The sequence below is a fragment of the Cololabis saira genome, chromosome 6, assembly GCF_033807715.1.
Source record: "Cololabis saira isolate AMF1-May2022 chromosome 6, fColSai1.1, whole genome shotgun sequence".
Lineage (NCBI taxonomy): Eukaryota > Metazoa > Chordata > Actinopteri > Beloniformes > Belonidae > Cololabis > Cololabis saira.
Genome location: NC_084592.1, coordinates 40,256,707 through 40,273,371, shown reverse-complemented (window position 1 = coordinate 40,273,371; position 16,665 = coordinate 40,256,707). Strand labels below are relative to the sequence as shown.

At 42.4% G+C, this 16,665-nt stretch overlaps 1 protein-coding gene across 1 annotated transcript in view; it reads right to left on the bottom strand.

Annotated features, from left to right (window-relative positions):
• Positions 1–16,665, bottom strand: part of raph1a (Ras association (RalGDS/AF-6) and pleckstrin homology domains 1a) — a 103,298-nt gene that overhangs the window by 64,919 nt on the left and 21,714 nt on the right. Inside the window, 1 exon segment of the mRNA XM_061724111.1 lies at positions 7,176–7,226. The gene's annotated coding sequence lies outside the window, so the exon portion shown is untranslated.

The window sequence follows — 16,665 nt, the reverse complement described above, 5'->3', positions numbered from 1 at the left end:
TTGATCAGATTGAAAATTAACAGTTTTAGATTTTTTTTATGTTTTAATGATTTTTTAAAACGGATGGCCGCGAAGTGCACGGACCGTCACCGCCTCACATGCCGAAGCGCGGAACGGGAGGAAGAACAGCTGATGTTACAGAAACGAGCCGAGCACACGGCGTGGACCGTTGTTGGCGATATCCTGCAGAACCAGATGATGTGAACACACCACACACCCACAGCACTTATGCACGTGCACAAGTGTGTCTCAACAGGGTGATTAGCGGAGAGATTCACACTGTGACATCCATTACAGGAGCTACATGCTGTGTGTGGCCTGAAGGCGCTGCCAGGTCCGACGGTGAGTCTGCTGAGAGACCGTCTCATGCCGGTCTGTCACGTCTGGGCTTGGCTCATGGAGGCTGATGGGACGCCCGGAGCAGCGACAACTCCTGAAAACCGTCCATCATGCATCCAAATTTGGGCAAAGTGAAAGCGCCGCTCAGCTCGGGGAGAAAGGTCAACATAAACGTGGCACACATTGTTTTTCTGTTTTAGTAACAACAGCGGAGATGTTTCGCTTCTCTCACACAGGAAGGAGAGGCGGAGGAAGCGCCAGAGCGGCCAGGAGCTGCCTGCTGATCCAGCAACAATGATATCACTTCCCCCGGGACCTGCAGCAGCGGTTACATCACTTCCTGCCAGCGCCCTGCTCCGTATCGACATCTGCCTCCATCTCTCAATGCAAGGAAGGGAGCTTCACACAAGAGAGCGAGTGGGAGCCGAGCAGAGACTCCCGCTTTCATTCCACACCGCGTCGACCCCGGCAGCCCGGAGGGTTTTCATGGATCAGAACAACGACGTATCGGCTCCTCTCTAAACCCGTCTGCAGCAAAGCCGCCCGGGATCAACTTCCTGTTCCTGTCTGTTTGTTTCTCTGAGAGCAAAAATAGACATTATTTGTTCTGTATACAAATGTGTGCGTGTGTGTGTGGGGGTCAGTTTCACGTTACATGGCAGCAGCTGAGAACTCCTGGGATCTGCTGGGTTTTTACATTCCAGACGCACAAAAACACACAATAGTGACTCGTCCCATGAACGCACGACTCCCTTTGGACCGGGAACTTTAACCGATCGAGTGAGGAGATTGTCATTCCTTCAGTTCAGACGTCAGAGGCCGTGGAGTCAACTGAAAACAGGAACCGTCCACTCAGACTTGAAACCGGGAAGAAAACTGGGGAACATTCACCTTCAGTTTTCTTCCTTTCTACCCCTTCTACCTGTAGGGGTGGCATTATGACCCGGGGCTGCTTCAGTGCGTCAGGTGGAGGCTTGGCCACGCCCTTTCCCGTGATAGTCACGTTCCAAGGTGACGATGGCAAATTTCACCAGGCTCCAATGCTGACACAATAGTTCAAGGAGCATGAGATGACAACTCCCAGACGGACCCACAACCACAGAGTTCAGGCCAGGTAGTGCTGTTTAGTGAAATTCACCATACCTGCCGTCAAGTCAAGATAACCACGAAGATCAACGCACATGGAGGGAAATAAATGTTAAGACTAGGGCTGTTCGATTTTGCCCAAAAATAAAATCTCGATTTTTTTTCTCTCAAAATCCGATTTTCGATTACGATTACGATTATTTTGTGAATTGACAAAAGGCAAAGAAATGATTTCAAATATGCAGTTTTTTTATTGAACATTTGCTCCATTGGGCTTTAAGTGCAAACTTTGCTCTTATCAAACCAAAATTGAACGAATAAAGTGCAAAACTCTGTAAAATAAGTTGAAAAAAAGTTTTAAAAAATATAATAAAATATAAAGTTTTATCTCTGGAAAAAAAAAATCAGCAAATCAGCACTTGCAAACATACAGTAAGTTATATTTCCAATTAAATAAAACAAGACATTTTCTAATTAAACTAAACTGGGTCTTTGCATGCTAAATAATAATGCAACCCATGAAGGAGGTGGAGGTGTGTAATGTCAGTCATTACATTTGCTATTCACATTTGCAAGTTTTTTGCAAGGAACACGAGCCGGTCTACCGCATCTGGCTTGAGGGATGCCCGGTGGCTTTTACAACGCCCCCTCCTACACTAAAGAGCCTCTCCGATGGGGCACTTGTCGCAGGTATTGAGAGGTATTTCCATCAATCATTAATATGGTATCAATCATTAATATGTGTGCAGACAAGGTAAAAAAAAAAAAAAAAAAAAAAAAAAAAAAAGTGAAATCGATGTTACGAGTTTCACGTTTTAACATCGTTCTAATTACATAATCGCGATTACGATTTAAAATCGATTAATCGAACAGTCCTAGTTAAGACGTTGTATAAAACTATCACGGTGGAGTCTATGCCTGACCTGAGCTACGTTCAGGGTCCCCTTAGTGAGTGCAAGGTGCCAAAAGGCCCCGAACCATTGGCCCTTCACCAGCGCCCCCCCCAGGGACGGACGGGGACTAAAAAGTGGCCCTGATTGATTAAGGCCTGTAAAGATGCCATTGCAATAATCCAACCTACTGAAAATGAATGCATGAATAAGTTTTTCCATGTCTTGTTTAGACAGAATCCCCTTAATTCTAGCAATATTTTTCAGGTGTTAATAGGCAGATTTAGTGATAAACTTTAGATGGCTGTTGAGGTTCAGGTCAGTCAATAATTACGCCAAGATTTCTGGCTTGATTTGTAGCCGTCAATGACACTCAAGAACACTAATATAAAAGAGCAACTAAACATCACTTGCATTTACTAAACAAAAATGAACATAGACATTGTCTTTTATATTGCTATTTTACAGTCACTTCTATGCTCGCATTTTAAAAACAGAAAATCTATTTCACTGATATTTGTAGCTGACTTTGCCAACAATAACTCCACTGCTCAGCGGCCCTCATCAGCGTGTGGTTGGTCAGGTGTCCACCTTGTTCTCAGTCTCGCTCCGTAATAACATTATAGTGCTCTGGCCGACATAAACGTTACTGCTGCCAAAAAGCTCTGTCAGCTTTCTACATCCTCTTCAAGTGTCTTGGCTTTTGTTTCAACTTTTCCCATCCACCTTTCTCCTCACGTCTTCTACTTGCCATCTTTCTGTTGACAGACACCAACGTTAGTCTGCTTTGTTGGTTTTTAGGCCTATGCCTGATAAAGTATCGTCTTAGCGCCACCTGTTAGTTGATAGTAGGGCTGGGCGATATGGACCAAAAGTCATATCTCGATATTTTCTAGCTGAATGGCGATACTCGATATATATCAATATTTTTTCTGTGCCATAATTGGGGTTTCCCCCAAAGCATTATAGCATAGCATCTCTGTTAGCTTCATTTTTTTCTGAGGCAAACCCTTAAAAAAAACTGTCAGTTTTAATACAAAGCCTCGTGCCAAATGTCACACAGGTTCCTTTGTTAACAGAGGTCTGCACAATATCAAAATGTATAAAACAAATGAAATAAAAATAAACTGCCTGGATATATAGAATAAAAATGCTTCTTGAATAAAATAAAACAAATATCCCTTTCCTGCATAACAATTAAATTAAAATACACTGTGCAATTAATACAATGTAGACAGTAACAGGCAGACTTTTCCACTGAGGTTGACAGTTGTGCAAATAACAAAACATTGGTGCAAATCTCAAATAAAACATTCAAGTCAATTTGTCACAAAATAAGCTATATCAAAATCAAAAAAAAAAAAATGTAAAAAAAAAAAAATTTTTTTTTTTTTTTTTTTTTAAATCGATATAAACGATATTGTCTCGTACCATATCGTGTTTGAAAATATATCGATATATATTAAAATCTCGATATATCGCCCAGCCCTATTTTCACGTAATGTGGAACTGCACATTATGGCAAAACGTGGCTTTTTTTGGTCCCGTTTGTCCGAAGGAACCCGCTCCACGAGCTTTTTCATTGGTCCGTTTGGGAGGAACATTTGAATCATCCAGCCTGAAGCCGTCATCGCGCCTCCTTTCATACTGACAGCGGTTCTCTGAGATCTCACATGCCCTCTCCAGTTAACCACGCTTTGAATATTTACAGCTTTCTATTCACTACCAAACAGAAATAACTTGGTTTGACATCTAAGCTCGGGCCACTCCTTCACAACAGCCCAAACCACACACACCGTGTGTGTATTTACATTTTTGTACGCACTACTTTGATTTAATCGCCAGCACGGCAGCTGTGTTTGTGCAAAATTCACTGCAGAGCTAAATGATAACAGGATAACGTCCCACACACATACACACACACACACACACACACACACACACACACACACACACACACACACACACACACACACACACACACACACACACGAGGTCACAGCTAAGGTTTATTTCTCCACACAACCTCAAACAAGGAACACCAGAGTAGAAGTTGTGACTAACTCGCATCAGACGCGAACGAGCAGCCGACATGTTGCGCCCGTGCGCTCCGAGACCTGCGTTGTAAATACAGGTTTGCTTTTCTTTTTCCTTTTAGATTCACTGACAAACTAACAACAACTACTCATTATGATTTGGTGTTTCTGTCAGACATCTACCGTCCGACCTCGCCCAGCCACACCAGGACCGGCTGGATGAATGCGCCCCGGCACACAGATCTAATCACGCTGGTCACACGCGAGCTGGCATGCAGAAGTATGAACACCCCGGTTTCGTGACTTGATGAATTCAATCCATGCGTTGGTATTTTATCAGTTCACAAGGTTAAACAAATTCAACCAGATATGAACCAGTTTAATAAGGTACAAACAAGCAGAACAGCATTCTTTTGACAGTACCGGTAAAACGGTTCTCTCATCAAGGAAATGTCCATCTTTAAAACATTTCTAAATAAAAAAGGAGTCAAAGCAAAAGTTTGAACTCCTGACATTGGTGCACGGCCGGCTGCACACCGGGATCACGCACGACTCCTGCAGAGTTCGACCTATCTGGAGGCAGAACCGGATCTGGAACCGAACCTTCCAAGTTCACGCTGAAAGATGTTTCTTTCTTCAATTATTTTGAATGATGTAATCTATTGACCATATGAGGGAGGGAAGGGGAGAGGGGTGTGTTGTTGTTTTTTATTTTTACTTACATTTTTTATTTTATTTAATTTTTTTATTTATTTATTTTTTTTAATTATATATATATATATATATTTTTATTATTATTATTATTATTTATTTATTTTGGTTTAATTAATTAATGTTATGAAAAGTAAAAAAAAAAAAAAAAAAAGGGGGAGAGATATTGATAATTATATTGTTATTGTAAATATTATTTCTTTTTTTTTCTATGCCCTCAATAAACATATCTATACAAAAAAAAAGAAAGATGTTTCTTAACGTAGTCACAAACGGAGAAGAAGAAAGTTCTCATTGCGTTAAGTTCAGGACGAGGCATCAGTGGAAACGCCGTCGTCAGGACGATGTTTGGAGGTTACATTAACGTTAAATCAGAGCATACGGTCTAAGCAAACCCACACAATCCTGTAAAATGTGCACAAATCAACCATAAAAGATTAATTTGGTGTTAAATATCGAGGAGAACGCGGCTCGGTTTATTTTACAACAAGCTGAATAGCCGACGGCGACAGAAACGTGCACTGATCGCATTAAAGTCGCAGAGAAACTGGGATCCCGGCATCCACATTTTCCAGTGTTTATTTTCAAACTCTGCCGACTGTTGGCAGCGCGGTTCCTGAGGCTCGTAGTTTCAGTGTCCAAGAATTAACTCGCGCTCGCCACAGACTTATAACAAGCGCGCTCAGAGCCGGCTGTGGCTGAACGCTGGAGCTACTTTTCCGCAGAGCTTAAAAACAATAAAACCCAAGTTGAAACACAAACACAGCAGTAGATGAGGAGTGTGAGGGACTAACCAGCGGCGGTACCTGATGAGCGCGGGTGAATACGCCCCACTGTCACCAAAAGAACCTTCAGTTTGGTAACCCGCTACATCATTTTCCAGCCATCATCTTGTTTTATGACTGGTTTGATATTTTCAGACCGTAAGTGAATTAGTGATGTTCAAGATGTTAACGAGGAACACAGAGAGCTTTATTTCAGTTAGCCTCAACTATGACTATAATGACATTATAGCCAATAGAAGGTCAACAGTATATGGACCACATGTGACTGTCATTCCACCCGCTACAGAAATGTGGAGTCAGGCTGGGGGACTGGATCTGGGTGTCCATCCTGGGAATGAAGATCTGGCTCTAACGACGGAGAACAGCGTTTTCCCCTCAACAAATTGGGAAAACTATTCCCAGTTTGGCGAGGTTGTCCTGGATTCTGCAGGGTTCCTTGTTCGGACCTGGGCTGCAACTATGAACTATTGTTTTTCCTTTACATGTTACGGCTCGAACATTCAACTTCAACAGAAATTATGATATAACGGATATTAAGGCTGGGCGATATATTGAGATTTTAATATATATCGATATATTTTCAAACACGATATGGTACGAGACAATATCGTTTATATCGATTTAAAAAAAAAAAAAAAAATTTTTTTTTTTTTTACATTTTTTTTTATGATTTTGATATAGCTTATTTTGTGACAAATTGACTTGAATGTTTTATTTGAGATTTGCACAAATGTTTTGTTATTTGCACAACTGTCAACCTCAGTGGAAAAGTATGCCTGTTACTGTCTACGTTGTATTAATTACACAGTGTATTTTAATTTAATTGTTAAGCAGGAAAGGGATATTTGTTTTATTTTATTCAAGAAGCATTTTTATTCTATATATGCAGCAGTTTATTTTTATTTCATTTGTTTTATACATGTTGATATTGTGCAGACCTCTGTTAATAAAGGTACCTGTGTGACATTTGGCACGAGGCTTTGTATTAAAACTGACTTTTTTTAAGGGTTTGATCAGAAAAAATGAAGCTAACAGAGATGCTAACAGAGATGCTAACAGAGATGCTAACGGAGATGCTAACAGAGATGCTAACAGAGATGCTATGCTATAAGGCTTTGGGGGAAACCCCAATTAAGGCACAGAAAAAATATCGAGATATATATCGAGTATCGCCATTCAGCTAGAAAATATCGAGATATGACTTTTGGTCCATATCGCCCAGCCCTAACGGATATATATGAAAGGAACTACATTTTAGTGAAGCTCCGCCTCCTGGAAGCAGCGGTTGTCTGCTCTTAGTGAAGACCAACTATCAGAGAGCAGTTTACCTTCGTTTGCCGACAGCTCAGCGCAGCTCAGAGTGGACGGATTCAGTCGCCCTGCAAACACAAACAGAAAAAAAAAAGAATCATTATTAATCTGGAAACGATCGTATTTCCTCTGGACGTACGGAGACGGACGTTCGTCCTTCCTGTTGATGGAGCTGTGAAAACACAACTGGCCCTTTTACAGCCGGTTCCTCCGCCTTTCTGGTGAACGAAAGACTGATGAAAACACGTTCAGCACACAAACAAAAGCCCCGTCAGCCGAAACATTTCCCTCGCTTTCACTTGACCCAAAAATGAATGGGAACCAGTTCACATCAGCCTCCTGGCGGGACGTCAGACTCGGCTCTTCCCGCCCGATCTGGGTGGTGTTAAAACCAGAAAATAAAAATAAGTACACACACACACCAACTCACAGCTGTCTACACACCAAATTTACTGTGAGCAGGTGGCAACGGTGTGTGTGTGTGTGTTCCCGAATCTCTTGATGTGTTTGACCTAAAAATAATTGAGGAGCCATAATATTTAGTCCATCTCTGCAGCCTCCATTTGCCTGGCGTCCTCTTCCCCCCGTCTGCTCCAGTTTTCATCCATCACGCCATGCATTTTTATTTAGGCGCAATGTGGTAAATTATGTTCGTGAGGCTGAACAATAAGAGAGCCAGCTCTTACATGATGAAGCAGAGTGAAACAGCGCCGCGCACACAGACTCCGACCCTCGCCTCCGTAACATCCTTAGTGGCTCTCATGTGATCCGTAGCTGAGGCACCAAACAACAACAACACTGCTGTTGGGACGAACACACATCTGCTCTCTTCACGTGTACTACTGGGAGCTAGGAATGGGCGATATTTTACCGTTCACGATAAACCGTCAAAAAAATTCCTCACGGTAAGAATTTGTCATCTCGAGATAAAAACGCTAAATTCCTGCGTTAAATCCAAGCACAACGTACGTGAAGGAAGGAAGGAAGGAAGGAAGGAAGGAAGGAAGGAAGGAAGGAAGGAAGGAAGGAAGGAAGGAAGGAAGGAAGGAAGGAAGGAAGGAAGGAAGGAAGGAAGTGAGCCAGAAAGAAAGAAAGAAAGAAAGAAAGAAAGGAAGTGAGCCAGAAAGAAAGAAAGAAAGAAAGAAAGAAAGAAAGAAAGCAAGAAAGGAAGTGAGCCAGAAAGAAAGAAAGAAAGGAAGAAAGAAAGAAAGAAAGAAAGAAAGTGAGCCAGAAAGAAAGAAAGAAAGAAAGAAAGGAAGTGAGCCAGAAAGAAAGAAAGAAAGAAAGGAAGTGAGCCAGAAAGAAAGAAAGAAAGAAAGAAAGAAAGAAAGAAAGAAAGAAAGTGAGCCAGAAAGAAAGAAAGGAAGTGAGCCATAAAGAAAGAAAGGAAGTGAGCCATAAAGAAAGAAAGAAAGAAAGAAAGAAAGAAAGAAAGAAAGAAAGAAAGTGAGCCATAAAGAAAGAAAGAAAGAAAGAAAGAAAGGAAGAAAGAAAGAAAGTGAGCCAGAAAGAAAGAAAGGAAGTGAGCCAGAAAGAAAGAAAGAAAGAAAGAAAGAAAGAAAGAAAGTGAGCCAGAAAGAAAGAAAGAAAGAAAGGAAGTGAGCCATAAAGAAAGAAAGAAAGAAAGAAAGAAAGAAAGAAAGAAAGAAAGAAAGAAAGAAAGAAAGAAAGAAAGAAAGAAAGAAAGAAAGAAAGAAAGAAAGAAAGAAAGAAAGAAAGAAAGAAAGAAAGAAAGAAAGAAAGAAAGATTCCCATTGATTACGTTTAGTAGCATTTAGTATATTTTAGAGCAGTGTTTTGGCTCCAAAGACTGAATGTGGTGATAGATTTATAGTTACAAAGGTGGAGTTGAATTGGTATTTTTGTTATCATAATTGTTACCGTTATCGGGATAAATGCCAGAAATTATCGTGATAAATTTTTTAGTCCATATCGCACATCCCTACTGGGAGCGTACGCAACCAAAGCAACGGGGAAAGATGCTGCGCTCTGGGCCCCTCCTGGACCTGCGCTTATTTCGGCCTCATGCATTTGCGGCCTCATTCTTTTTGGGCCCGGCCAACAGCTCGTGACCAAAGGTCAGGCTCGGACCAGAGATCAACTGGTAATACAGCAGCTTTGCCTCTTGGCTCAGCGTGGTCCTGGTCCATACGAGCGACTGGGGCTGGCCCAATCTGCCGGTTAATCCCCTGCTCCATTCCTCCCAAAAACACATGAATATCTAAACGCCTCCGGCCTGGTCAGCCAGAGCCGTTACATCCCTCCCATTCAAGCCCTTAACACCAGGATAGGACGTGCCGCAGCGATCACAACGGACCAGGGGCGCGCTTCACGCAACGCTCATACAGGGGCATCCAAGAACCGCTCTTCAACACGACCCGGGTGGCTTCAGAACCGCGGTTTTACTGCCAATCCACAACCGTCTTTCAGCAGCGTTGTGATTCCGTTACACCCCTTTTAGGACACCTTGATACCAGTCATGTTGTCGTTCTGCCTTCATCACAGGCGTCATCTCTGGAGATTAAACTTAAATCCAGTGGAAACAGACTAAGTCTTTGCACGGAGGCAGACGCTCCACCCTTTTCTCCACTAAGCACTGTGGCCTCTGACTCGAAGGTGTTGATTCTCATCCTGCATGCTTCACACTCAGCTGCAACACGCCCTGGTGGCTGCAATGAAACCCCCCACAACATCCGTACAAGTCCAAATATACAGTCCTGAAATGACCACACCAGGAACCGTCCACCTCTGATCGGTTCTGTTCATGAAGCTGGTGGACATAAACGACGAGGCAGGTCCAAACCCACTAAAGACCAAGTGAACCAAGGTCTTGAGGGTCCTGTCCTCAGCTACCTTTGACTAAAGTGATACAAGTAGTGGATATATTTACATATAAGACAGGATATAGACATTTACAGGCGTTATATAATAACCGGAGGTCAAATCTGTTAAAACCGTTGAACTCCAGATGATTGACGCGAGCATTTATTACAACTACTTATGGTGCACAACATTTCCGCTCACGTTGGCGACACCATTTTTCCATCTTCTTTCAGGGATGAAGAAAAAACACAAGTTGACAAAAACACTTCCTCATCCGGCTGTGTTGCAACCAACAACTTCCCAAGAACGCATCTGGAAGGATTGGCCAATGAGGCCATTATGAAACAGCCACGCGTCTATAAAAAGACTGGGGTTACTGGTGAACACTGATTCTTTGTTATTTGCTGTCGTTACTCATAACGAACAGCAATGATTGAGTTTGAAATATTGCTGATTTAATATTGCAAATTTAGTTTTGATTGGATCACTTCAGCACTCCTCCAACTCTGCACAGGCTGTCTCATAGAGCCGATCTGTGCACCGTTTTGGTTTTAGGAGCTTCCAACTTTCTCACTGTTGGGTTGAAATTAGGGGTGGGCAAAAATATTGATATGGCAATATATCGCGATACCCAGTCCCCCGATACAATATCGATATTCAATGTATGTATCGCGATATATTGCCGTATCAATATTTTTGCCCAACCCTGCACTTTATTTTGTGATTTCAGTGTGGGTGAGACACTGCATTTTATTTTTGTCATTTTAAGTCAGGGGCAAGTAGCTGTACGGTATTTTTGTGATTTAAATTTCAGTGTGGGTGAGACACTGCATTTTATTTTGAGTATTTTGTATCTAAGAATAATGCACACACTGCACTTTTCATTGTGTTTCAGTGTGTTTTTTCATGCAAATATGTTGTATAATTAAAATGGAAAGTTTGAATTACATTGTTTTGACTCAGTCTGTCCAATGCATTATCACTATCATCTGATGTACATATATACAACTTGGATTTTAAGATGTGTAATACATTTTAAAATTTTTCGGTGAACTATGTAGAATATCGCGATATATCGCATAATCGGGATATCGCAATTTGTATCGTATCGTGGCTCAAGTATCGTGATGCGTATCGTATCGTGAGGTCCTTCCCAATACCCACCCCTAGTTGAAATGGTTCAATTTCTCTAAGTCATTAAGTTTAGATGCCCGTCTTGAAATAAGAGACACTAAAATCACCATTGCTATTTATTTTCGGATTGTAAGTCAATACTTTTAAATACCAGTTTATTTTGAGATTGAGCCTATCCAGCTGCTCCTCTGGATACTAGGTTGGATCCTGGGCGGCGGTACCAACGAGTGTAAAAAGAAAATGCCTCTGGATACAATTAGATAGGAATAAAAGCACCCTGAGAAACAAAGCATTCCAGCGAGCATCTCCATGTGGGTCCCATCTGGCTCTGAAATGGCCATATGGTCCGGGTTCCACGATAAGGGAACCCAGTCGGAAACTAAAAGTGGGCCAAATATATGGAAGTCCTGCGGGGTACAAGCGTACAAGTAGGTCCCTCTTAGTCCAGATGGGCAACCAGAGGTGAGGAAACCTTGGACCTTGGGGAGAAACCCACATGGGAACCGTATCAGCTTGTGAAACCGAATATTCTGAATCAGTTTCTTATCCATCTGATCAGAATTTGACTTGTTTGATAATTGCACATAAAAAGGAAGCAGAACAACTCAAAACTTGTCTCAGTCATATGAAATGCCTACATTTACAAGCTTCATCGTTCTGTCTTACATCTGACTGGAGCCTGCTTGAGCTGTGGTTTTCTCCGTTTGCCTGGTTGTCTTGTGGACTCCTCTGATTTGTTTGCGTTGCTTGTTTTTTATGTTGCTGAACTTGTGCCTCGCCTTCCTGGGAGACCGGATGACTCGTCTGTTACCAAACAGGCCACTTTAAAGGGCGTTATAAAAGGCTGCAGCCTGCCAAAACAGAGGCTTTAAAGCCCGAGTCTGGAAACAATAGTTGTACTTCTCCGTTTCTCCGCTCGCAGCGAGACTCTGGTCTGATGTAAAGAGCGCTATGCTCTTAACACGCATAATGTCATGAGTTCAGCTGCAACAAGAAAAGATGAAAACAACTGGAAAACAGGGAAACATTTAATCATAACAGTAAGACGCTGTGTCACTTCTGGTGCAATGCTCAGATCATGTGCAAGACTTTAACTCCATCTAAGCTCCATACAGGCCTCCACCTGTTGAAGTCAACTATTTACACTGACCAAGTACCACGATAGAGCCGTTTCTCTCTGACTGCGATCATGGTGCCTAAAACTTCTATTTTCTGTGTGCTCTAGTGAGCAGCTCGTTTGGCCTCCCCTCTTCCCCCTGCTCACTCTGCTGTTATCGGTTACTCTCCTGAACCAATCAGACTTGGCACTGACGATTAGGGGTGCGTCCCAATACTCCCCCTCGCCCTCCTTTTCTTCCCTAACCCTAACTTTTGCGCGTTCCCGTGAAGGTAGTGGTGTCCCAATTCCTCTTTTCACCTAGGGGGAGGGGGCATAACGAGGGCTAGGGGCTGAGAATAGCCCCTTCAAATCGAGGGATTTCAGATGCTGACTTGGCGAGCGAGGGGGTATGAAAAAAAGAGGCTCTGCGTCGATTTGACTCGCCGACCGAAGGCAAACAGGCAGACTGGTCTCAGAGAAATAGAGAGAAATAATCCTGTGACTCGTCAGATTTGTTTTGGATGTTTCTGATATAATAGTCTTCAGAAACCACAAAGTAATCCAGCTGTTATCTGGGTAATTTACACACTTTCAGATAAAGTTGCGGAAGATCACGCCAGAATAAAGGGATTTATGGTTCCGCGTTACACCAACGCAGATCCTACGGCGGAGGTTACGCAACCTACGCCGTAGGCTCTGCGTCGATTTAACGCGGACCCAAGCTCCGGACCCGGCAGACAGAAATCTCTAAATTTCGGAGCAAATTTCTTAACAGGCGTAGCTACAACTGTTAGATTTAATCTATTAAACCAACATATTCCTAAATGATTTATTTCAGCCGGCGTGATTCTCAACAGAGCTGCGTCCCGGGAGAGAGTGTCTCTCCCGGGGCTGACGGAGCAGCCTGACCCAGCGATCACGTCTCTTCTCGGGCTGTGAGCTGAGGCTGCTCCCCGGGGCCGGCGGCTCTTCTCATCTCCGAAAACATCGGGTCAAATTTCTTAACAGGCGTTATTTGGATAAACTGAGCCCCGGTTGGGGATCTTAAGGTTACCATTATACCTGAAAAAATATTAAAACTTAATAAAGTGCCATATTAACAGCGCTACAGCTGAAATTAAAACAGCTTTTGGCTCTCAGCTTCCTGATCAGGTTAGGGATGAAAACGAGGGGTAGGGGGAGAATTGGGACAGGCACCTGGGCCAAGTGCCCTAGATCTCAAGTGCCCTAAAATCTCCCCCTTCTTTTTTAGGGCTTAGGGAAGAAAAGAAGTGCGAGTGGAGAAAAGAAGGGCGAGTGAAGGAGAATTGGGATTGGGCCTAGGCATGGGGTGATATACGATATTATCGTATATCGCGATAAAAAACGGCCGCGATAACGTTATCGTGGGGTACTGTAATTATCGCCAAATTTTTTATTTTTTTTTGGTCACACAAGGCTACCAGCCAGGTAGAAGCAAGTGTTATTTTTTTCATGTATTTTATTAATATTATTTATTATTATTATTTATTTAATATTTTTTCAGAGAGTAGTACAATCCGTGTGCATTTGACTACTGTGGCACTTTATTTTCACTCAATCTTTGTGTTGGCCATGCAGCTTTTGTTTTGTATACTACAGAGCAGTGCCTTTATTTTATTATTTTTCCAGAGAGCAGTACTAAGTAGCAGGCAGCCAGCCACTGTTAAAGTTTCAGACAGTAATACAATCAGTGTGCATTTGGCTCTACTTTGTCACTTTATTTCTATTTGTCACTTATTTCTTTCGACTCTCAGGGAAGTATTTTCTTACAAAAAAAGAAAGTTCAAATAAGTACCGGTACTATAGTTTACACTTTGTAATGCATAACATTTACAGCACACTATTTGTTCTCTACCTCAAGTGTCACTGTGTTGAGAATGATTTGAGAATAAATGTTCTGAAGGAACCAGTGGATCCACGGTTAGTGTTTTTCCTTGCATTTTAAGAATTTTATAAGCGACACGCTAATATCGTGATAATATCGTAATCGTGATATTTTTGTCCACTAATATCGTGATATGAAATTTTCATATCGTCCCATGCCTACTGACGATCGGGCGCCGCGGCGGCAGAGATGACTGGAGGATGCTTCTTTCTGATCCATATTGCTTCTAAGGGGTGCAGGAGTGACCCCGGGTAGAGAGTCCAAGTCCTGACAGGACCGCTCCAGCAAAACCTTAATTTATTCCTTAATCGATCGTCCACCTCTTAAAACCACAGCTCCACGGCCTGAAAACTGGGCAAATGGCAGTTTAAGAAGACTGTCAACCTTTGGACACCAGGAAAAGCATAATATGCACCCTTTAAATAACTGACTCCAGAAATGGTACCGGACAAGAGCATCGGTTTTGGTTTCCTCACCGTCCGCGCCACTTAAAGCCTGTTTTTGTTTCCGCGGCCCGTTTCTGCTGTCGCAGCGTGCACATCTACGCAGCATTTGTTTTCTCAAGCACTTTTAGCTCTCTGGTGTTTGAGGGTTGAGACTTTGACGGACTGCCACAGTTGAAGCTGGGTTTATATTAGCAGCAGAGTAAGGGGTGAGGGTTAAAGGGCCGTGGAATGTGTGTCCTCTCAGCTACAGAGACGACAACGCGTGGGACGCCGAGCAGATTAACACCAAGGCTGCAAACCCACACCCCTTCACACCGGCCCTTTAGATGCTCCGTCTCCTGTCAGCAGTTCACTTTGCCGCAGACGGACAGAGGACAGTCAGAGACTGAACCTTATTTTACCTCAAGAATGGGCCGGAGGTAAAATAAGGTTCACGGTTGACGTCTAATCAATTTTCTTTCGAATGCTGCCACCTAAACCTTGGTGAGACTGGTCCACTCCCAAAGGAAACATTGCGTCATGACTGAACTATAACGGCAAAAGGGACGAACTCTTCAGCAACTAACATGAGCAGAAGTCCAACTTCATTGATCTGCAACGCACAACTGACGCAATACATCCGTCCGACCCTGTTCTGACCTTTTCCACCTTTCATCCGCTGCGTCTTCTGCTCCATCAGATGTCATTACTGTAAACAGCAAACAAACCAGGACTTCAAGTCAAACGAAGTGGTGAGACCGTGCTCGTAATTGACTGGCTTGCCCGTTTACTACAGAAATATCCTGCGTGGCTGTATTTTTAGATCAAAAACGTCTGAAGCTGCAGGAGGAGATGAAAAGCCTAACAATCGGCGGTTTTTGATTATTTGCAGAAAGCTCGCATTATGGTTTATATGAATGAGTCAACGAGTGCAGAGTACAGAGAGCAGCAGCGTCGATGGAGATCTTGGCATCAGGCACTGAAGAGACAGCGACGCTTCAGCGAGTAAATGGACCGTATGATCTTCAGTAATGCTGCTCAACGACTTAACACCAACACACCGTTCTGTCAGTATCTGACGACACAATCCTGGAAGTGCTGCAATGTGCAGTTCCTCAAACGACCGCTACACACGCCAAAATGAGCCCCACGGTTAAAACGTCCAACTTTATAACAGAAATAAAACTTCCTTCTTCCCAGCTGGATTCATCGGATCTGCGGAGAAGTGAATTTTCATGGATCTCATCATGCGACATTGGGTTGGCCTCGACGAGGCTGGGGGCGACCGCCATCTGACCACCAGGGTTCTTTGTTTTGCCCTTTTTCCCATCTTTGGGATCATCACAAATTGGTTTTATATAGTCAACACTACTGATGAGCTGTATCAGGATTTCTATCAAAATCCATCCATCTCAAACCTCTCTGAATGAAAGGGTCAGAAAACGCAGTATGTTGATGTAGGGCTGTTCGATTAATCGATTTTAAATCGTAATCGCGATTATGTAATTAGAACGATGTTAAAACGTGAAAATCGTAAAATCGATTTTTCACTTTTTTTTTTTTTTAAATTTAATTTTTTTTTTACCTTGTCTGCACACATATTAATGATTGATACCATATTAATGATTGATGGAAATACCTGCGACAAGTGCCCCATCGGAGAGGCTCTTTAGTGTAGGAGGGGGCGTTGTAACACGCCACCGGGCATCCCTCAAGCCAGATGCGGTAGACCGGCTCGTGTTCCTTGCAAAAAACTTGCAAATGTGAATAGCAAATGTAATGACTGACACTACACACCTCTACCTCCTTCATGGGTTGCATTATTATTTAGCATGAAAAGACCCAGTTTAGTTTAATTAGAAAATGTCTTGTTTTATTTAATTGGAAATATAACTTACTGTATGTTTGCAAGTGCTGATTTGCTGATTTTTTTTTTCAGAGATAAAACTTTATATTTTATTATATTTTTTAAAACTTTTTTTCAACTTATTTTACAGAGTTTTGCACTTTATTCATTCATTTTTGGTTTAATAAGAGCAAAGTTTGCACTTAAAGCCCAATGGGGCAAATGTTCAATAAAAAAACAGCATATTTGAAATCATTTCTTTGCCTTTTGTCAA